The sequence below is a fragment of the Pan paniscus genome, chromosome 17 (assembly GCF_029289425.2).
Source record: "Pan paniscus chromosome 17, NHGRI_mPanPan1-v2.0_pri, whole genome shotgun sequence".
Taxonomy (NCBI): Eukaryota; Metazoa; Chordata; class Mammalia; order Primates; family Hominidae; genus Pan; species Pan paniscus.
The window spans coordinates 52,967,518-52,991,480 of record NC_073266.2 but is presented as its reverse complement, the minus strand read 5'-3'; the positions used below and the strand labels follow the sequence as shown (position 1 = coordinate 52,991,480).

The 23,963-nt window shown below is 41.4% G+C and overlaps 1 protein-coding gene across 2 annotated transcripts in view; it reads right to left on the bottom strand.

Moving 5' to 3' along the window:
- GALNT1 (polypeptide N-acetylgalactosaminyltransferase 1) overlaps nt 1-22,457 on the bottom strand; it is a 130,890-nt gene extending 108,433 nt beyond the window's left edge. Inside the window, exon 1 of one of the 2 annotated variants that reach the window (XM_063597243.1) lies at nt 22,074-22,457. The gene's annotated coding sequence lies outside the window, so the exon portion shown is untranslated. Of the gene's footprint in view, nt 1-21,517; nt 21,650-22,073 lie in introns of those variants that run through there. The other variant, XM_055102797.2, reaches the window with a different exon arrangement.
- Nucleotides 22,458-23,963: the final 1,506 nt, after the last annotated feature.

Sequence of the window (23,963 nt, the reverse complement as noted above, 5' to 3'; positions counted from 1 at the left end):
CCAAGCAGACAGTAAGAGAAACAGACTTCTCTCTCCACGATACCCCTCCCCCAATCTGCTAGGCACTGCACATGGAAAATTCCTCCCTGTCTCACAATTTCCACACTGGAAAAAGTGAGATCAAGGTGAAAGGCCAGCTTCCCCACCAGCTTGGGTTCCCGGTTCTTGCCTCAACCCACAAGAAGCTTGTAAGGAGAAAAACCCTCCCACTCTCCCACCTCCATCTGGGACAGGCAGTGCTCTGAGTATTAGCAAGAGCCAAGGAAAACCTAGACTTAAGGCACCATGCAGTGCCAAAAAGGAGGCAGTGATCTAGGATAAATGAAAATTACAGTCAACTGCAAAGAACTTCTAAGCAAACATACTCTAGAAAGACAAGACATATAGAGAAGACTGGAATAAAAAACCAACCCTTTAATGTGAAGTCATAGACATACATCCACAAGAAACAGCAAACAGGGAATTATGGCTTCCCCAGAAGGACAAAGCGAGAAGCCAGAGACCAACCCTAGGTAGACAGCAATGTGTGAGCTCTCAGATCAAGAATTCAAAATAACAATTCTATGGAAAATCAGCAAGCTCCAAGATAACACAGAAAAACAATTCAGAAATTTATCAGAAAAATTTACCAAAGATTGAAATGTTTTTTAAAACATGAAATAGAAATCCTGGAACTGAGAAATACATTTGCTAAACTGAAAAGTGTATTAGAGGGTCCCAACAGGAGAATGGATCAAGCCGAACAATATGAGCTCGAAGACAGGATACTGGAAAATACAGTCAGAAGAGGGAAAAAAAGAATAAAAACGAACAACACCTACAAGATATACAGAATAACTTCAAACAGAAGATCTAAGAATCACTGGTGTTCAACTGGGAGTTGAGAAAGAGGGAGATAGAAAGCTTATTCAAATAAATAACAGAAAATTTTCCAAACCTAGAGAAAGATATAAATACACAGATACAGGAAGGTCAGAAATCACCAAACAATTCAACCCAAATAACACTACCCCAAGATATAATGATCAAACTCTCAAAGGTCAAGGACAAAAAGAGGATCCTAAAAGCAGCAAGAAAAAAGAAGCAAATGACATGATGCAAAGGAGCTCTAATTCATCTGGCAAGAAACTTCACTGGAAACTACGCAAGCCAAAAGGGAGTGTGACAACATATTCCAAGTGCTAAAGAAAAAAAATTACCAACCCAGACGACCCAGCAAAGATTTCCTCCAGACATGGAGAGATCAAGTATTTCCCAGACAAACAAAACTAACGGTATTTACCACTGCTAGACCTGACTCATAACAAATGCTAAAGGGAGTTCTTCAATCTGAAAGAAAAGGATGCTGATGTGCAAAAACAAAACATTTGAAGGTATAAAGCTCACTGGTAAAAGTAAACAGACAAATTCAGAATACTCAATATTGTAATTGCAATGTGTAATCCATTCACATCACTAGAATGACGACTAAAAGACAAATCTATCAAAAACAGAAACTACGGCAACCTGTTAAGTCATAAGACAATATAAATTACACTAGACCAAAGGGACCTAACTCACATTTACTGAACATGTAACTGCTGCAGAATACATATTCTTTTCATCAGCACATGGAACATTCTCCAGGACAGACCATCTGGCAGGCCACAAAACAAGTCTCAACAAATTCAAATCTGTCAAAATTATATCAAGTATCTTTTCTGACCATGATGAAGTAAAACCAGAAATCAATAATGAGGATACACAACGTATCAAAATCTATGGGATATTTATAGTAATAAACATCTACATCAAAACAGTAGAAAGATTTCAAATAGACAACCTAACAATACTCCTCAAGTAACTAGAAAAACAAGAACAAAAATTCCAAATTAATAGAAGGAAAAAATAATAAAGAACAGGAAAAAAGTGAATTGAGACCAAAAAATATAAAAGATCTACACAACAAAAAGTTGTTTTTTGAAAAGATTAATAAAATCAACAAACCCTTAGGTAGACTAAGAAAATAAGCAAAAAAGGGAGAGGACCTACATAAATAAAATCAAAACTGAAAAACGAGACATTAACAAATGATACCATAGAAATACAGAGGATCATTGGAGACTATTAAGAACTATACACCAAAAAATTGGAAAACCTAGAAGAAAGGGATAAATTCCTGAACACATAAGACCCATCAAAATTAAAACATAAATAGAAAACCTGAACAGACCAATCAAAAGTAACAAGATTAAATCTGTAAATAAAAAGTCTCCCATCAAAGAAAAGCCCAGAACCTGATGGCTTCACTGCTGAATTCTACCAAACACTTAATACCAATTCTACTCAAACTATTCCAAAAAAGTAAAGAGAAGGAAGGAAATACTTCCAAACTCATTCTGTTAGGTTACCATTACTCATATACCAAAAACAGACAAGGACACAACAAAAAAAGAAAACTACAGACCAATATCCCTGATGAACGTAATATGCAAAAATCCTCAAGAAAATGCTAGCAAACCAACTTGAACAACATATTAAAAAAATCATTCACCATGATCAAGTGAGATTCTTCCCAGTGATGCAAGAATAGCTCAAAATATGCAAGTCAATAAACTTGATACATCCCATTAATAGAATGTTAATGGTATAGAAGGATCATACCCCTCCCCCCAAAAATAAAGGCCATATGTGACAAACCCACAGCTAACATTGTACTGAATGGGAAAAAACTGAAGCCTTTCCTCTAAGATCTGGAACAAGACAAGGATGCTCATCTTCACCATTTCTCTTCAAAACAGTACTCGAAGTCCTAGCCAGAGCAATTCAAAAAGAAAAAGACATAAAGGGCCTCCAAATTGGAAAGAAAGTAGTCAAATTATCCTTGTTTGCAACAACATGGTATTATATTTAGAAAACCCTAAGACTCCATCAGCAAACTACTAGGACCAATAATCAAATCCAGTAAAGTTGCAGAATACACAATCAACAACAAAAATCACTAACATTAATACACACCAACATCAAACAAAACGAAAAAGAAATTAAGAAAGCAATCCTACAATAGCTATTAAATACAAAAAATATAAAATACCTAGGAATAAAGTTAAACAAAGAAAGGAATGATCTCTACAAGGAAAACTATAAAACACTGATGAAAGAAATTAAAGAGGACATTTCAAAAATGGGAAAATATTCCATGCTCATGAATTGGAATAACTAATATTGTGAAAATGTCCATCCTACCTAATGTGATCTACAGATTCAGGGCATCCCTATCAAAATACCAAGGACATTCTTCACAGAAATAGAAAAGACGATCCTAAATTGGAACCACAAAAGACCCCAAATAGCCATAGCAATCCCAGGCAAAAAGAATAAAGCTGTAGGCATCACACTACCTGACTTCAAAATGTATTAGAAAGCCATAGTAACCAAAACAGCATGATACTAACATAAAAACAGACACAAAGATCAATGGAACAGAATACAGAACCCAGATAGAAATCCACGCATTTACAGCCAACTCATTTTTGACAAAGGCAAGAAGAATAATCACTGGGGAAAGGACAGTCTCTTCAATAAATCCAGCTGGGAAAACTATATGACCATACACAGAAGAATAAAGCTAGATCCCTATTTCTCATCATATACAGAAATCAACTCAAAATGGATTTAAAAACTTAAATCTGGCTAGGCGTAATGGCTCACACCTGTAATCCCAGCACTTTGGGAGACCAAGGCAGGCAGACTGCTTGAGCTCAGGAGTTTGGAACCAGCCTGGTGAAACCAGGTCTTTATCCAAAATACAGAAAATTAGCCGGATGTGGCAGTGCATGTTTGTGGTCCCAGCTACTTAGGAGGCTGAGGTGGGAGGATCACTTGAGCCCCGGAGTTCGAGGCTGCAGTGAGCTGTGATTGTGCCATAATTCACTGCAGCTTGAACGACAGAGTGAGACCTTGTCTAAAAAAAAAAAAAAAAAAAAAAAAAAAGATGTAAATCTCATACCTGAAACTATTAAACTACTAGAAGAAAACACTGCGAAAATGCCTCAGGACATTGGTCTGGGCAAAAACTTTTTGGGTTGGACCTCAAAAACACAGGCAACAAAGGTAAATGTAGGCAAATGGGAGCACATCAAGCTAAAAAGTTTCTGCAGAGCAAAGGAAACAACAAAGTGAAGAGATAACCTGTATAATAGGAGAAAACACCTGTAAACTATCCATCCAATGAAGGATTAATAACCAGAATTACAAGGAACTCAAAAGCAAAACAACAAATAATCCAATTGTAAAATGGGCTAAAGATTTCAATAGATATTTCTTAAAAGAAGACATACAAATAGCCAACACGTACATGAAAAAAAAACAAAACGCCTGGATACATCACCTGGAAAATGCAAATGAAAATCACAATGAGATATCATCTCACCCTAGTTAAAATAGCTTTTTACTACAAGAACAAGAAAATAACAGATGCTGGCAAGGATGCAGAGACAGGGGAGCCCTTATATGCTGTTGGTGGGAATGTAAATTAGTACAGCCATTATGGAAAACAGCATGGAGGTTCCTAAAAAACTAAAAACAGAAGTACCATATGATCCAGCAACCCCAATGCTGGGTATATATCCAAAAGAAAGGAAATCAGTATATTGAAGAGATATAGACACTCCCATGTTTATTGCAGTACTATTTACAATAGCCAAAATAATGGAATCAACCTAAGCATCCGTCAACAGATGAATGGATAAAGAAAATGTGGTACATAGATAGAATGGAATATTATTCAGCCATAAAAAATGAAATCCTATCATTTTCAACAACATGGATGGAACTGGAGGTCATTACGTTAAGTGAAATAAGCCAGGCACAAAAAGACAAATACCTCGTGTTCTCACTCGTATGTGAGAACTAAGAAAGTGGATCTCACAGAGGTAGAGAGTGAAATGATGGTTACCAGAGGCTGGGAAGGGTAGGGAGGAGAAGGGGAGATGAGAGACTGGCTACTGGGTACAAAAATACAGTTAGATTTTCCAGGCACAGTGGCTCACGCCTGTAATACCAATACTTTGGAAGGCCGAGGCAGGAAGATCATCTGAGGTCAGGAGTTCGAGACCAGCCTGGCCAACATGGTGAAACTTCATCTCTACTAAAAATACAAAAATTAGTGGGGGGTGGTGGTGGGCACTGTAATCCCAGCTACTTGGGAGGCTGAGGCAGGAGAATCGCTTGAATCCAGAGGCTGCAGTGAACTGAGGTTGCGCCACTGCACTCCACCCTGGGCAGCAGAGCAAGACTCTGTTGAAAGAGAAGAGAAGGGAGGGGAGGGGATGGGAGGGGAGGGGAGGGGAGTTAGATGAAAAGCTATTGCTCAATAGTATAGTCAGGTGACTATAGTTAACAATGATGTATTGTATAATTCAAAACAGCTACAAGTGAAGTCTTAGAATGTCCCCAGCATAAAGAATCACAGCATTTATAATGCCTAATTTCAAGGCATTTACATATATATGTTGAAAAGATGAACTTAAGTTGTGACTTAAAAGATGTAAACTGTTTTATTACATGAATTTGACTATTATTTTAAAAGTACACATATGCTAACGACTGATGAATCCAAATTCATTTAAAAGTATTAACTAATTCATGATAATGTTTTAAACCACATATAGGCAAGGTAGCCCAGATTGCTTGAGTTTGCACCCTGACTCCTGACACCTACTACCAGGTCAGTTCATACAAGCTGCCTGTATCACAAGACTGTTGAGATAATTAAAGGAGCAGCATGTAAAGGGCCAATATCAGACACAATATAAATTCTACTGAGAAAAGCACTAAATAAACTGTCATTATTTGTCTCATATAAGTAAACCACTAGAATGTAAAGAGTCATTAAGTTATTTAATGTTGACAAGGGGTCTGGAGGAGGTATTTCATTTTGGCTGCTCAGCATCCATCTCTCCCCACGTCCTAATTTCCTGTTGGAGAATTACCTGCCCTTGTATAATCCCAGTGAGAATGTAACTCCATATGACTACCCTCCCGCTAATGGATGCCAAAGGGATTCCTGGAGGTTCTTGCAAATACTATAAATCCCTACTGTCACCCCTGGTACATCCAGCATGACCTAGGTTTCACCAACTAGATGCTTTCTCCAGGACTCTTAAATCTTGGGCAAGTAACATTCAAGGATGAAAGAACAGACTGGGTTCAGTCATCCCAGTGGTAATCTGTTGATCAGGTCACTCCTGCAATTCTGCTTCCTAGCCCCCAAGAGTTGCCTTAGTTTCCACTAACCTGTTCCCAAGGCTGGTTCTCTAGAATTCCATCAGTTCTGTGAGCTTCTAATTCCTTTCCAATAAATTACCTCCTGCTAAGTTAGGCGGAGGTGGATTCTACTGCCTACAACTGAAGAATCCAATTGGGTAGTGAATGAAGAACAGTCAGTGGAGTACAGCATGAACATACTGTGCTGGGGCTCATGTTGGAACTGGAGGCTCTGCTGAGGATAAGAACAGCAAGTCTTGGAAAGATGTTCTAGTAAATACAGTGAGAAAGCCAGAGGCTAAGATGTGATGAGCAATGGAGTAAGGTATGGAGACTTCCCCTAGAGATGTGAGGAACTATGGTGTGGAGTTGAGTTGCATGGGAGGAAGTGGGCCCACCTATATCTGACCTGAAATTTCTGCCCGGTGAAATTCTAGGGTGTATTTTTATAAAGTCCCTTTCAAAGAGTTCTGTAAAGAAATAAATAAATTTAAAGAAAAAAACACTCACTCTCAGGTATCTACAAGTACACAAGGGTGGAGACCTTTCACGAAGAACCAAGTTTCTATGCCATTCCCCCTAACTCCAACCTCTCTAGCTCAACACACTTTTTTAGCATACATAAGGTTCAAGTTCATAATGAAACTCTATTATAGCTCAATAGCATTTAAAGGCAAAGAACATTCAGAAGTGAGAGAAGAATATAAAAGTTACCCAGCTGGCTTGCTTCAGGTTTAAAGCCTTCAACAATTTTTTCCAGGAATGATATTATTATTACCATAGCCTCCTAGAACCCTGTCTATTTTGACTTGTCTACCTATTTCCACCTTTTTGACCCAAACTGAATCAAGCTACAGTCAGAGCTCCCATTTGGGGTCTCTGGGGAAAAGAGTTTTTCTAGTTCAGGGCTCAGATAAACCCCCATTGACTGTGAAAGCCTCTTTGTGCTTTTTTCTTCTCCAACATAATCTACCCTAATCTCTATATTTAAAATCAGTATCCTAAATTCTCTCCAAACTCTTTGCTGTTTTCCTTAGTTTTCACAGCACCCTCTCTCTCTCAAATACACATTCCCTACCTCCTTCCATTTCTCAAAATGCACCCCAAATTTAACTTTTTAAAAATGCCTACCAGCATGTCACACCCAACTGGTAATTTCTTTCCCATCTAGCTTAGTTATCATATCTCTTCATAATATTCTAATTCAGAAAATAATTTTGAGGCAACTCTCATCTGGCCCAGAAATATTTATGACTTCCATTTACAACATTAAGAAAAACTTAGCTTAGTTATCATATCTCTTCATAATATTCTAATTCAGAAAATAATTTTGAGGCAACTCTCATCTGGCCCAGAAATATTTATAACTTCCATTTACAACATTAAGAAAAAATTACTAGAATAGAACAGTTAGTTTTCACTGTATACTTTTTGATACCGTCAGGATATTTTACTATGTAAACATGTTATTTTTTCTCTTAAGAAAAAAAAACTGCCACTATTTAATAATGTAAAAAAAATTATCTTATTGTCCCACTCTGCCAAGAGTATTTTTTATGCAAAAACATGTTAACATCAGGTGAGAGAAAAGAGCATCCCTAAATTCACAATGTTTTTGTTTAGTTTTGTTTGGAGGGCGGAGAGTGGACACGCAGCAGCTTGTTGCCACAGGTTTATGGTCTGGTTACTAAACAAATCAATGCTCTTCCACTGTTAAAAGTTTAAGGGAAATCTGAAGACTTTTTTCAAGTCAGTCATCCCTCAAAAAGTTGGTACTGCAAGTACTTTTAGGCTCCCAAGTGATGGTATGATTGGATCAGCCACTGTTACCTCCCACAAGTCTGGGAGTTGCTAGTAAATCAGAACAAATCAGGTCAGGGCCAGCATCTCTGTGTGTGTGTCCCAGGCAGACTCCACCTCTCTTTCCTCTAAGCAAAATCTTTTCATATATCATTTCATTATGTAAATTATCTTGTTATTAAATATTACATTACTTTTTTGTTATATATTGAGAGTATTTTACATGGGATATTTTCCATGCTATTAAAATATCATATTGTAACAGGAGAATCTGAATTGTGTATTTGTCAGAATCTGCCTCTTCATTTAGGCCCCATCCCAAAAAACTTATCCTCACACTGACACTGATCTTTAAGGCACCATCTAGCCTCCCCTAATGAGTTGATTTCAACACTAGATTTACCATCTTCCTCCCCATTTCCAAAGCTCACCTCAAACCTCTGTTAGCAGCAACATCCAAGCTTATAGTCCCCACTGGCCTCAATCCTGATTTGTCCTCTGTCTCGAGTCTCAACATCAACCTGCCTGTCTATACCTTAAACTACTCTTCAGCCAAAACCAAACCCAGGCATAAAATACACCGCCATCATGGTCTCCTGACCACTGGGGCTTAGGTTCCCTCACCCCTGCCAAACTTGTTCTTCTCCGTCTGCAGGAAGTTGCCTCCTAGTACACTTAACCAGCCTTCTAGTTTAATGTGCTCAGCTTCCAACACAGAAGTCATATTACCTTTGTAATAAGGTACTCTTTGACACACAAAAAATCCCTCACTTCATTGGACCTTTCAGCCTTACATACAATCTCTAACCCTCGATAAGTTCTACTCTTCACTTTTTCTGCTTCAACTTCTAGGATAGTGGCATTAGAAAGTTCTGAAACACTGGCAAGGTCCCCTGTAAACCTAACTAGCCAGAGCAAGCCTTACTATTCTTTACAGCTCCTCTCCTGGACCCCCTCTCTCACCGTCTACCTTCCCTTGTGCACATCCTCACAGACCAGCCAACATAATCCTTGCCTCTCTACAGAGAAATCCCACCTCATCAGACCGGAGTTACTTCCACCTCACTTTTACCTCACACTCCCTTGTTCCTCTGAGTTTTTTCTCCTTTTTAAGGATAATACTCTTTATTTGTACACTTAATTACATTCCTTTTCAAAGCCTTAGAAGCCTTGCTCCACAAATAACTCCTCTTCTCTTTCACATTCACCAACCAATGCCATCCGCCCTTTCTCCCAAGGTAACTTTCAGGCAAAGTTATGCCAGAGACAAGGGTTTTGTTCCCTACTCCTGCCCCCGCCCCCCCGCCAAAGAAAAGATTTAAAAACTGATTTAATTGCCAGAATCAGGACATTGCACTTGAAAAATCAAGATTTGTATTACAGGCTGGGCGCGGTGACTCACTCCTGTAATCCCAACACTTTGGGAGGCTGAGGTGGGTAGATCACCTGAGGTCAGGAGTTCGAGACCAGCCTGACCAACATGATGAAACCCCCGTCACTACTAAAAATACAAAACTTAGCCGGGTGTGATGGCACGTGCCTGTAGTCCCAGCTACTCAGGAGGCAGAGACAGGAGAATAGCTTGAACCCGAGAGGCGGAGGTTGCAGTGAGCCCAGATCGCGCCACTGCACCCCAGCCTGGGTGACAGAGCAAGATTCCATCTCAAAACAAAAAAGACTTGTATTCTAGCTTCTCTGGTTTAAAAAAAAAAAAAATTATCTGCCACCACTGACTGAGCATACCCAAAGAGCAAAATCCTAGTAGGTGATTAGCTGCCCTCTTGCAATGGGGTGCTTGCCATCTCCAGTCACCACAGTTGACCTTCCTTGTCCCCCGTCACCCCTCAGTGACTCTCATACACCTTACTACCCTGACTCAACATAACCTACGACCTACTAATAATAGGTTCTGCTCCTTCCTATCCTAAAAACCACTTGCCTCAACTACCCTGAATGCAAGCTACAATCTCCTCCTTTCTCCTCTCTCAAATACTTCCTCAGGGAATGGTCTACATTTGCTGTCACTCCTATCTCCTGGTAATAGATTTCTGCTCTTCCGCCTCTGCTAAAACTACAGAGAGCAGAGAAAGAATCTTTTCACCCTCCTGCCTGTTCAGCAGCACTGGACATCAGCAACTGTCTTCTTTATAAGGCCTCCTCTATTGGTTTCCTGACTCTGCCCTCTCTAATCCTCCTAATGAGGAAATCACATAGACCTCCCTATGGTTCAACACCTGAAAACACCTCCGTGTGCCACATAGATTTCTTCGGTGCTTCCTCCTCACAGGTCCCAGACATGCAGCATCCTCCTTCTCCCGTGGAACCCTGCCCACAGCCTCCCATGTCTTGCAACTCCTCTCAAGGAAAAACAACAACAACAGGAAAACAACCTCAGTATGAAGACAAGTACATTGATTTATTCAACATTTACTGATCACTTTTCAGGTGGTAGGCAGACCAGTAAGAGAAGGTCCTTATCCCTACATAAGGGATTCACAGTCTAAAAGGGGCAAGGATAAACAGAGAGGGGTAACATGATACATATGATGATAAAGAAAAACAAAGGTACTAAGGTGAAGGCCAGAAGAGCTTGCTGAGACAAATACCAGAGCCTGATCCCCAGCCTCAGACATATCCACTACCACCATTTAGTCCAGACCTCCTGCAAGAGCTTCCCAACTGATCTCCATGCCTCCCCTTTACCCATCCCACCCTCTCACCCAAATCCATCTCCACACTGCAGCAGGGGTGATCTGCTTAAAATCAGAAGCAGAGCTTTCTCCTACTCAAAACCTTTCAACAGCACTAAGAATGAGGTCTTGCATCAGCTATACCATGCCAATTTTCCTACCTTCATCTCACCCCACCCCCATCCCTTGCACCAATGGCCCTTCAGCCACACTGGTATTTCAGTTCCTTAAACAAAATGAGTCCTCTTTGCTACACAGTCTCTGTGCATAGCATTCTTTTTTACCAGAATCCTCTTGCCCATACTCTTTGTATTATTAAAATCTTTTTGACCTCTGGGTCTCAGCTGAAATGTCATTTCTCCCATTGTTTACTTAATTGTTTCTATTTTTATCTTCCTCATTAAATTGTATGATCAACAAAGACAGGATCTATGTCTGTTTAGTTCCCATTGTAGTCACGGTGCCTGGCACAAACAGATACTCAATAAATATGTGCCCAGTGAGGATGTAAAAGTCACTTTCCTCATCCGGGCCCGTAACTGTAAGTATCCCCTCAGGTTTATTCCTCAGCCCTTTCTACCACTCCCTGTTTTCATCATTTCAATGCTGATGATGCTCATCTGCACCTCCAGACCTGACCTCTCCCAACAAGATGCAGTGCTCCAACTATGAAGCCTACAGGACAGTTCCACCTGGAATCCTTCTCTGACACCTGCAACTGGATATGTACCAAGACACATTCATTAACTATTCTCAAACTCTGTTTTTTTCCATTGCTGTTAATGGTGACACCCCTTACAAATCAAGTGATTGACTTATTTTTCCTTCACCCATTGACGAGACCATCTGATTCCATTTCTAAAAATGCACCTGTATGCTCCTGCATACAAAGTCATGTGAAGTAGTGCATTAGCCTCATTTCCTACCTCTAGTCTTTTGAAATAGCAATCCCTCACCTACATGTATGTTAAAGCTTAATTCTGATTATGTCAATCAATGCCCTCGTCAAAATCCTTCAACAGCTCCCTCCCGCATTCCAAAGAACATCCATACTCTTTTTGTTGGTATTCAAAGCCCCTCTCAATCTTTCCCAAACTATCTGAGCAAGGTAGTCTAGTTAAACAGTTAAGACCATAATCTGTGGAGCCAGACTGACACATTAAATGCACAGCCATGGGGACAGGTTTACCTGTCCAGCTTTACCACTTATCTTCTCAGTGCCATTTAATTTTGTTATAAAGAGCAAATGAATTAATATAAGTACAGCACTTAGAACTGTGCTTGGTATATGGCCAGAGCTATTCTAAGTTGTGATTTATTTTGTTTTGCTTCCCCATCTCCAATTATCAATAGCCTACATTCACATCTGTCTGAACCAACTTACTATTACCACAGCATAGGGCAGGACCACAGCACAAGGATCAGCTGATAAGCTGCCAGTGTTGCATCCCCTTCTCAAAGAATTTCCAGTGAAAAGCTCCTGCCACAAAGGTCCTTTCTCTCCAGGAGTAAGTATACATCTCATGCAATGAAATGCCCCAGAGGTTGCTCATCAAAGGATTTCCAGCCCTGTTCAAAGACTCTCAGTCTAAATTAACCACCCTTTTCTTCCCTCTACTTTCTCAATCCCCTCACAGGTTTCAGATCAGAGACCATGTTACCCTTATTTCCTATCCCCAGTGGCAGAGCTGTTTTAGTCATCTTTTGCCCCCAGTCTAAGTAAAAGTTGAAACTCTCACGGCTACTCTCCCTATATCAGTTCTGTTACTTGAGATAGTGTTCCCTTTGCATGGAAACACTTAAAATAATTAAAATTTATTCTGCAGTCCTAATACGAACACAATATGGACTTCAATCTCCAAAGCATCAGGCCTCTCCACTATGACAGTGCTGCCTTCCTACCTTTTTTTACAGTCCCTGCCACGCATGGGGACTTGTAAATGTTAGTAAAGTGTTTACTGATAACTCACTAATTCTTAGGAATGGACAAATGAGAGTTTCAATAGTCCCAGAAATTTCCTCCTACCCTTTAACCTGAAAGAAAACAATAAATTATAAAACATAATGTGTAGATTCCAAAGGACAATCCAATAACTTAGTATGTGTCTCTACCAATGCAATGCAAATTCTACTCCTTTCTACAAATGAACTGATACTTTAAAAATATTCTTTTTTCAATGAGAAGTCATAACTTCCATGATGCTTAAACCTAAAGAACTGTCTTCAAATCACCTCCTGGTTCCCATAGAAGTTTGTCCTATACTCAAGGCTGTCAATCAAAAGATTAACATACTGGAAGCCAATACAGAATCAAAACCAATCATATGTTCTCTAACATTAGAAGTCATAAATTACAACGAAGGATTTAAAGGAGTCTCATAACAATTTATAAGAATTTATAATTTGTAAAAATTTGTAAGAATTCTAAACACTGAACAACAAATGGATCACCTGAAATCAGAGATGCACTCTCAACTCTCATCACCGCTGCTACGTCTGCCCTCAAAACAATCCCAAACATCCCTCCCCATTAAGGACTAAAATGGGCTTCACATTGAAGGTGTCCCTACAAAAATCCATGGAAAACAGCAGAGAAGTTCAACTGAATGGCTAATCACTAGTCTATCATTTTAAAAAGAATCAAGCAGTAACACTCCAGGCAGTGCTAGTCAAAGTCTAGTTCCTAGATGGCAAACTGGCACTCACCTAGTCCATGAGGAGTAAGGAGAGAGGGTGAGAGCAAGCATTTAGAAACTTTGATAGCAATTTGACAGATAAATGTTACATCTACTGAATCCAATAATTTTTGAAATGGAAATTATATATTGTGGTTTTTAATTTCATTTTTCTTGCAATTCATATTTTACACATATTAGGAAAACATCAGCCCATGAAAAGAAGAAATGTTACAAACTGATCCTTCGGGGATATTCAATTCCAGGAAGATGAAGCAGATGTATTTTCCCTATTCCTCCCACTAAGCACAACTGAAAACTCTGAACATTACATATAAAACAAACATGAGAAGATTCTTAACTGTGGAGAGAAGAAGGCAGACTGGCTAGGGACCTCAGGCTGCAAGGAACAATAAAATGGTGAGTTCCCTGAGACTTATTTTTGCCTTATATATCCCAGCTTTCTGGAGTTGAAAATGGCAGCAATCTGAAACCTGGAAACATTAACAGAAGCAGAAGGGAAAAAAAGTCAAAAGACCAAGAAAGGGACATCCTACTGAGACAGAAAACTGATAGGAAAAAAATCCCTCTGCTCCAGACAAACATCACAGAAAAAAACTGTAGCCTTACCCTGACCCATGCCAACAAAGGTCAGGTGGGTAGCCTAGACTTCACGTACTCACCGGGTTATAATAAGGCACCCACTTCCCACACACCAGGGTGGTGTTGAGAAGGCCAAGTAGGGAGCCCAAGCTTTCATTTACATCAGCTGGTAACAAGGCACCCTTCCACATATACCCTCTCCCCCGGATATCCTGGACCTCTACTCCCACCTGGTGGAAACAAGATACTGTACCTCTTGGGTCAAGAAAGGCCAAGTGGGGAGCCTGTACTTCTAATTTCCTCTAATGATCACTAGACAGTGCCACGTGCCCTCCCCACCAACCTTCCCCTGCCAGGGTGGTATCAAAACAAAGCGAGCTAAAACAGAAGGCTTAAGTAAGATCCAGAATCTCATAGTATAATATAAAAACACCCAGGTTTTCATTTAAAAATCACTCATCATACCAAGAGCCAGGATGAACTCAAACTGAATGAAAAAGACATCAGGAGGCAGCAATACCAAGAAGAGAGATGTTAGAATTATCTGACAACAATTTTAAAGCAGCTGTGATAGACATGCTTCAATAATTACAAGCATGCTTGAAACAAATTAAGAATAAACAAAAAGCCTCAACAAAGAAATACAAGGTATGAAGAAAAACCTAAAGCAAATTTTAGAGCTGAAAAATACCAAAATAAAAAGACTCAGCAGCAGAAAGGGAGGGAAGGACACAGGAAAGGAACTGGAAGACAAGAGCCCAATACAAATAAGAGAGAAATGGACTAAAGAAAAATTGACAAAGCCTCAAAAACATGTGGAATCATAACAAAAGACTGAACATTCCAGTCATCAGTCTTGAAAGAAGAGGAGAAAGAGGGCAGGCTGAAAAAGTACTCAAAAAAATAATGGTGAAAACTTCCTAAATTTGGCAAGTGACATAAACTTACAGATTTAGGAATCTGAGTGAACCCCAAGCAGTATAAACCCAAATGAATCCACACCGAAATGTATCATAATGAAACTTTCGAAAACTAAAGACGAAGACAAAATCCTGAGAACAGTGAGAGAAAAACGATTCCTTTCTACAGAGGAAAAATTATTAGAATGACAGTGGATTTCTCCTCAGAAACCATGGAAGCCAGAAGAAAGTGGTATAATTTTTTCAAGGGCTGAAAGAACTATCAACACAGAGTCCCATACCCAGAGAAAATAACTGGCCTTCTCTCTCCACAGTTGATAGAATGCCTTGACAAAAACAAGCCAAAGACACAGAATTCAACAGCATCATCAACCAACAGGATGTAAGAGCAGAAAACACATTTCATTCAGGGGCCCACAGACAGACCATATTCTGGGCTGTAAAACAAACCTCGATAAATTTAAAAGAACTGAAATCAGAGTGTGCCCTCCAACCAAAATGGAATCAAACTAGAAACCAAAAACAGAAGATGAAAGGAAAATTTCCTAATACTTGGAATCTAAACAGCCCTCTTTAACATACCATGGCTCAAAGTGGAAGTCCCAAGATAAAATAAAAACAGACATTGAATTGAATGGAAATAAAAATAAAACAAAGGTGTGGAACACAGAGAAAACAGTGCTGAGAGGGAAACATTGCTAAATGCCCCCATGAATCTAAGTGCAAAATTCCTTAACAAAATATTAGTAAATGGAATTCAGCAACATATGTACAAAAAGTGTTATACTGTGACCAAGTTTCATGCCATGGATGTAAGGCTGGCTCAATATTTAAAAAATAAATCAATACAATGCACCATATTGACAGGCGAAAGAAGAAAAATCACATGATCAGATCAACTGATGAACAAAAAACACAACAAAATTCAACACTCACTCATGATAAAAACTCTCAGGAAGATAGGAACAGAGAGGAACTTCCCTAACTTGATAAACAGCATCCATGAAAATCCTATAGTTAACATTATACCTCATAGTTAAGGACTGAAGGAATGCTTTCCCCCAAGATCAGAAAGACTGTCCTTTCTCACCCTTCTTATTCATCATAGTGCTGATATTTCAGCCAGTGCAACATGGCAAGAAAAAGTATGCAGATTAAAAAGTAAAATAATAAAATTGTTCCTCTTTGCAGGTAACATGGTAGTCTGCATAGAAAATCCCAAGGAATCTCCAGAAGAACTCCTAGAACTAATAAGTAGGTTCAGCAAGATTGTGGAATACAAAATCAACATATGAAAGTTAATTATATTTCTACATACTGGCAATGAGTACATGGACACCAAAATTAAAAATACTGTTACAATTACTAAAATATAAAAAGAAATATTTACATACAAATGTAACAAAACAAATCCAATAAAAACTAACAAAACATATGTACAGGACTTGCATGATAAAACTACACAATGCTGATGAAAGAAATCAAGGATCTAAATAAATGGAGAGACAACCTGTGTTCACAGATTGAAAAATGCAACATACATATTAAAGATGTCGATCTTCTCCATACTGATACAGGTCTACTGCAATTTGTATCAAAAGCCCAGAAAGACTTTTTTTGTAGATATAAACAAGATTATTCTACAATTTATACAGAAAAGCAAAGGAACTAGAACAGCTAAAATAACGGGGGGAAAAAAGTGTAGGAGGAATCAGTCTACCCCATGCCCATGCCCACCACTCCCAGCTCCAAATGCTTTTTTACAAAGATACAAAGGCAATTCAACGGAGGAATGACAGCCTTTTCAAGGAATGGTGCTGAAGTAACTGGACATCCATAGACACACGCATAAACACACACACAATTTTGACCTAAATCTCAGCTTCATAAACTGGATCATGTAAAACCACAAAACTATTAGGGAAAAAAAGCACAAGGGAAAAATCTTCAGGATCTAGGGCTAGGCAAAGAGTTCCCAGACTTGACACCAAAAAGAATGATCCATAAAAAAATAAACTGAGAAACTGGACTTCAACAAATTTAAAACTTTTGCTCTGCAAAAGACCTTATTAAGGGGATGAAAAGACAAGCTACAGACAAACAACATACCCAACAAAGGACCAGTATTTAGAATATATAAAGAATAAACAAGTCTCAAAAGTTAATAGTAAAAAGGACAAACAATCCCATTAGAAAATGAACAAAAGATAGTTCCCTGAAGAAATATACAGATGACAAATAAGCACATGAAAAGTGTTCAACATCATTAGCCTTTAAGGAAATGCACGTTAAAACCACAATGAGACATCCCTACACACCTATCAGAATGGCTAAATGGTGACAGGCCAGGCGTGGTGCCTCATGCCTGTAATCCCGGCACTTTGGGATGTTCCAGCCATGCTAGAACATTTTACAAAACAGCTCACCAGTTTTTTAAAAAACTAAACATGCAACTGCCACACAACCCAGTAACTGTACTCCTGGGCATATATCCCAGAGAAATAAAGACTCTGTTCACACAAAAACCTATACACAAAAGCTTACAGCAGCTTTATTCACAATAGCCAAAAACTAGAAACAATCAGATGTTCAACACGTAAATGGTTAAAAGATCCATAAAAGTACATTCATACTATGGAATATTACTTAGCAATGAAAAGGGAGTAATTACTGATACATGCAACAACCTGGATCAATCTCCAGAGAATTATGCTGAGTGAATAAAGCCAACTCCAAAAGACACTTATCCCATTTATAAAACATTCTTAAAATGGCAAAATTATAGAAATGAACAAATTAGTAATTGTCAGAGTTTAAGGAGGGGGTGGAGGTAGAAGGGTAGTAGGTGTGGCTACAAAAAAACATAAGGAAATCTTGTGGCCATGAAAATTTTCTCTATCTTGACTGTTTCAATGTGACTATTATGGGTCTGGAAATTGTACTATAGCTTTACAAAATGATACCATTGGAAGCAACCAGGTAACTGAGGACTAAATGAGGACACACAGATATAAATGTAAACTGTTATCCCTACCCTTAAACACCATACACTCAAGAGGCATAAATCAACAGTGAATAACTTCATCAAGGAGAAAGACCTTGAGCAAATCTATGAAAAACAGGTAGCACTTCCACAAGTGGAGGTGGAGAAGGGGACATCTTGGGAAAGAGAAGAAATCACATAAAAAGGTACAGAGCCAGAAATAAGCAAAGTGCCTATGAAGAAAGAGGCATGTGTCGCGGGTTGTGAAATAACATAAAAATGGGATAAGAAATGTGGAGGGTAACTCTGAAGGGTCCCCAAAAGTCAGGTGCAGGAGTTTAAATGTTACATACCCAGAGAAGCCCTCCTCCCCAACCCAGCCAACCTGAAGTTCCCCCACCTACAATCTCTCCAGCATCCTTTACTGCTAATGTGTAGCAATAATCACAAATTGTATTTATGTACTTATTTGCATGTTTATTTAATGCTGTCCACCCCCAGTTATCTTGAGACTACAGCACTGGGTGTGGCACACATTAATCGCTCCATACAGGGGTCCCCAACCCCCAAGCCATGAACCAGTACCAGTCTTTGGCCTGTTAGAAACCTGGCCACACAGCAGGAGGTGAGCAGTGGGCAAGCGAGCATTACTGCCTGAGCTCCACCTCCTTCCTGTCAGATCACCAGCGGCATTAAATTCTCATAGGGCAAACACTACTGTGAATTTTACATATGAGGGATCTAGGTTGCACAAGCCTTATGAGAATCTAATGCCTGATGATCTGAGGTGTAACGGTTTCATCCCGAAACCATTCCCCTGGCCCCCAACCTGGTCCACGGAAAAACTGTCTTCCACAAAACTGGTCCCTGGTGCCAGAGAGACTGGGACCGCTGAGTCAATAAATATTAATTGAATAAATGAACAAACAGTAAGTAGTCACTCCTAACTCTCTTCTACGAAGTTGCCGCACTCCTCTTCCTCCGTTATCTGTCACTCCCTTTGCCTTGGTCCCTCTTTGCCTAACTGCCTCTTTTAACTGATCTCTCCTCTTTCCTTCCTCCTCTACCTCAGCCCAGCTCTTAACCCATCAAAAAATAAAACTTGGTATATAACTGCAATGGTATAACACTCTTCTGCATCTCAACCAATTAGGAACTGTATCCAAGAAATCTGTTACTGAAAAAAAAGTACCAAAGTTGTATGTTACATAAGCATGACAGATGTATTACATAAATAAATAACTAAAAGCAGAAACAGGGTCAACCTGATTGTGACCTTTCATGAGTATGGAAAGCTGTCCATCAAAGAAAGCCAGGACAGTATTCCTCAAAACTACCAAAGTTATGGAAAACCAGACAAGACAGAAACTATCACAAACCAAATATTAAAGAAACATGATGTCAAAATACAATGTAGTACACTGGACTGGATTCTGGAACAGAAAGAAGATATTAACGGAAAAACTGGTGAAATCCAAATAATGTCTGGAATTTAGCTACCTAAAAAAATACAAAATTTAAAAAAAACTATATGAAGCACTAACGTGTGATTCAGATTCAAAATTATTATTATATTAGTTAAAAGAGGGATAGGGCATGCAAGTGAGCCAGGAGCAAAACTCCAGTCAGAGTAGCTGGAGCGTCCCACTGAAAGTTACAAACAGATCTATCTTCATTTTGACTCTGGTCCCATGCTCTCTTACCTGATGTCATGAGAATTACCTTGCCTGTAACTGCTTGGGATTAACAATCAGTTTTGTTGTTGTTGGGTTTTCAGTTTTTTGAGACAGGGTCTCGCTCTTTCACTCTGGAATAGCTAGGACTACAGACGCATGCCACCACACCCAGCTAACAACCACGCTTAAGTATCTTAGCACACTCATTCGTTTATCCAACAAGCATTTATACCAAGTGCTTATTGCTTACCAGGCACTGTAAAGTCTTCAGGGATACATGGCTGGAAAAGGAAGCCACAATCTCTGCTCTCATAAAGCTTAAACTCTATTGAGAAAGCCAGGCATTTAACAAGTATTTGCATAAATGGTGAGTGCTCCCAAGAGTTTTGCAGTCTGCTGCTTAAGAGGCACCAAACAAACCAGCAGAGTAGTCATTAAACGCAGTTATCACCAGCACGCTGAATAAAGGCTTCTCAGGTTTCAAAGTGCACACAAAACCTGAAATCCTGGTAAAGCAGATACTGATTCAGTTGATGTGCAGCGGGGCTTCACATTCTGCATTACTTGAGTCTGAGGTGACAGGGATGCTGCTGGTACACCATCCACACTTGGAATAGCAGGACTCGGAGTACCATGGAAACATCCTCAAAGGATCATGTAAAATGTCAATTCCAATAGGGCAAGGGCATTGTGTCTCCCTTATTCACCATGTACCCAGAACTTAAAACTGTGCCTCATAGACAGATCGCATTCAGTAAATATTTACTGACACAACAAATGTATGTATAATTTAGACCAGGGCTGTTCAATTGTAGCAAAGAACCACATTTAGCTATGGAACACTTGAAATGTGGCTAGTGTGACTGAGGAGCTGAATTTTTAAAATTTAATTTTAATAGTCACATGTGGTTAATGGCTCCCACGCTGGACAGTCCAGGTCTGGACACAGATGTGATGTAAAGAGGACTGGACTAACAAGGTCTAGGTTTGAATCCCAACTCTGCTGCTCAGATTGTGACCTGAAAAGTTGCAACTTCTTAGGGCCTTCACTACTTCATCTGTGAAATGACAAGACCTCCTAACTCTCAGCGTTCTTGACACGATTATAAAGCAATGTATTAAACATAAGATATGATCAAAGTGACATTCTCTGCCCTCCAAAAACAGTTCACAAAGACTACTTTGCCTATTGCCCACTTGACCAAAAAAATGCCAAGTGAGTTTGGTAGACGGGTTAGCTCAGTGGCTTTGAGAATGAGGACAAGGTCACAAATCTGGGGAGTAAGGGAACCTCATCTAGCAAGGCTGACCAGATAAGAGAAGCAATGACAATGCAAATCATCCCAATTCCTGGTAAATGCTTAAATGGGCAACGTATTGATTATGGATGAGTAAATGACATCTCATTCATTCATTCTTCCAGGAAAAGCTGCTACATTACCTAAAGCCCGCTACTTCCCAACCACAAACATTTGCTAATTCAGGGCCGGGTCCTCCTCGGGGGCAGCGGGCCGGGAAGCACCCTCCCCCGCTGCCGGCGTGTCTTCCCCTCCCCCGTGGCGCCGCGAGGGTCAGGCTGGCACCGCGGTTGCAAGTACCACACGGCCGAACCCAGAAGCCATATTTAGCTTTATTTTTGTCAATAAAACAAACTTCCGTCTTCTAAAGAAAAACGGTTCTAACTCAATGTCAAACTAGGACGGAAACTCGCTGCTCGCCAAAGCTGCCAACCAGAGACGCCGCGTGTCCAACGGCACCGGGGTCCCAGACCCGAACCCGCGCCGAGCGTGCCCGCGCCCCGGCCCCAGGCAGCGCCGGCCACAAAGGGACCGGGGACGCGGCCGCGGCGGGGCCTCTTTCTCCACCTCCGACCCGCGCGAGCCGCTGCGGCTCCGGGACTGCCCGGCCGCGGGCGAACACTCACCTCGCTAGGCGCGCGGCGGCGGCGGCGGCGGCAGGCGCTCCTCCGGGCCGGCCCGGGCGGTCGCGGCGCGGTCCCGCGGGCCGCAGCGCGGGCGCTACTCTCGGGCCGCCGTCCGCCGCGCCGCCTCCTCGGCCACTGCCGGCGGCTCCCCCGGCGGGCGGGCGGGTCCGGCCCGGGCCCCGCCTCCGCCGCGCCCGCCCCCGCCTCCGCGCCCGGCCTCGCGGGCTCGGCGCGCTACTCCGGGCCGCCCCGCATGCCGCCGCCGCCGCCGCTGCCGCTCACTTGGGGCTGCTCCGCGCGGCGGGCCCGGGCCGCAGGGGCGCCCCGCAGGCCGCTCGGGCGCGGTCCTCCCTGCGCTGCGTGCTCGGCGGCAGCGGCGGCGGCGGCCCGTGCGGCTGCGCGGGGGAGGCGGGGGCGCCGGCGCTCACCCGGATGCGCGCCCCCTCCGCTGCGGCGAGCCCACCGCGGGGCCGCGACGCTCCCCTCGGGCTCGGGACTCCGGGGTCGGGCGCGGCGCCCCTCCCGGACCGACCGCCCAGTCCCGGCCCCCGCTCACACGGCTACGGGCAGGGCCGGGCCAGGCCGAGAGGTGTCCCCGACCCTGGGTCGGGACAAAGAGGCTGCCGCAGCAAGTTAAAGACAACTCGGGCTGTTGCGCGTCGAGCAGGTCACGGGGTGGGAGGAGATGGAGGAGCCCTCACAGCGGATCGGTTCCCGGGCCGAGCGCGGGGCCGCCCCAACCCGGTCGGCTGCCCGAGGCGGCCGCGAGCGCGGGAGCTGGAGCGCTGTCAGCCGCGCTGAGCCTGCGCCTGGCGACCGCGATGCAGGAGGCCCGGGACTGAGGGAGGACGGCGAGAGCGGAGGCCCGCGACCCGCACCGCCGGGGCAGGCACCCGGGTCTCGGGGGCAGCAACGCCGGGGCCCTTGCAGAACGGGGACTGTTTGGGGAAGTGGCTCCCGCACAGTGCCCGGAGAGGGGCCCTCCCCCTGTGCCCCCTTGGGAAACACTGCTTGGTACAATTCCAATACCCAGCTGTACCCTGCCCTGAAGATAGAAGACAAAACCCTGGCTCTGTCACTCACGCGAGGCAGAACCAACCATTCTTTTAATAAATTAATTTTCTACTTAAATAATTCAGAGGTTTGTGTCTTATTGCTTGCCAACCAAGAGCTGCAATAAGAGATTACTTAATATTTAAGTGGTCCCACTTTTAAATTTATATTACCTCTCACATAACCAAAAGGCTGTCGGAAAAAAAAAAAAACCTGAAGATTATCTCTGGAATTTTAGTATCCTGTTTTTGCTTGTCTACATCTTCCAAGTATTCTAAAATAAAAGTTAAAACTTACTATTTTAAAAGAACTTATATAATATTTTGAAACAAAGTCAATCTGACTAGCCTGTTACTGTTCCACAAGGAAACTTCACTTTGGAATAAAGTTGTCATCGTTAAAAAATACTCTATCTTGGGAGAAAAGATTGGCAAATCATATATCTGTTAAAGGACTTGTAGCCAGAATGTATGAAGAACTCTTACAACTCAGTAATAAGACTAATAATCCAATTTTAAATGGGCAAAACAACTGAATAGACGTTTTACCAAAGATATTTAAATGATCAACAATTACATAAAAAGGTGTTCAACATCATTAGTTAATAGGGAAATGCAAATTAGAAGCACAACAAGGAAGTTCTTGACACCCACTACACTGGCTGTAGTACAAAAGACAGACAATAGCAGTGTTGGTGAAGAGATGGAGAAATTAGAACCCTCATACGTTGCCTATGGAAATGTAAAATGGTGCAGCCACTTTGGAAAACAGTTTTCCAGGTTTTTGAAAAAGTTACACATGAAGTAGATTCTATCACCCAACAATTCCACTCCTAGGCATATGCCTGAAAGAACTGAAGATAAATTCATACAGTAACTTGTACATGAATATTAATAACAGTGTTATTCATGATAGCCAAGAAGTAGAAACAATCCAAATGTCCAGAAACTGCTGCGTGGATAAAATGCAGTATATGCCATACAGTGGACTACTACTCAGTAAAAGGAATGAAGTACTCATAGAAGATACAACATAGAGGAACCTCAAAAACGATAAGCTAAGTGGAAGAAGCCAGATGTGTAAGAGCCTGTATTGTAGGATCTATTTACAGCCATGTCAATGATGGGTCACCTGTACAATGGTGGTCCCATAAGATTATATGCAGCTGAAAAGTTACTATCGCCAAGTGAGGTAGCCTTCATAATGTCGCTGGGCAATGCATTACCTTTTCTATGTTTAGATACACAAATACCATTGTGTTAACAATTGCCTGCGGTATTCAGTACAGTCCCATGCTGTACAGGTCTGTAGCCTAGGAGCAATAAGCTATACCATGTAGCCTAGGTGTGTAGTAGGCTATACCATCTAGGTTTGTGAGTATACTGTATGATAT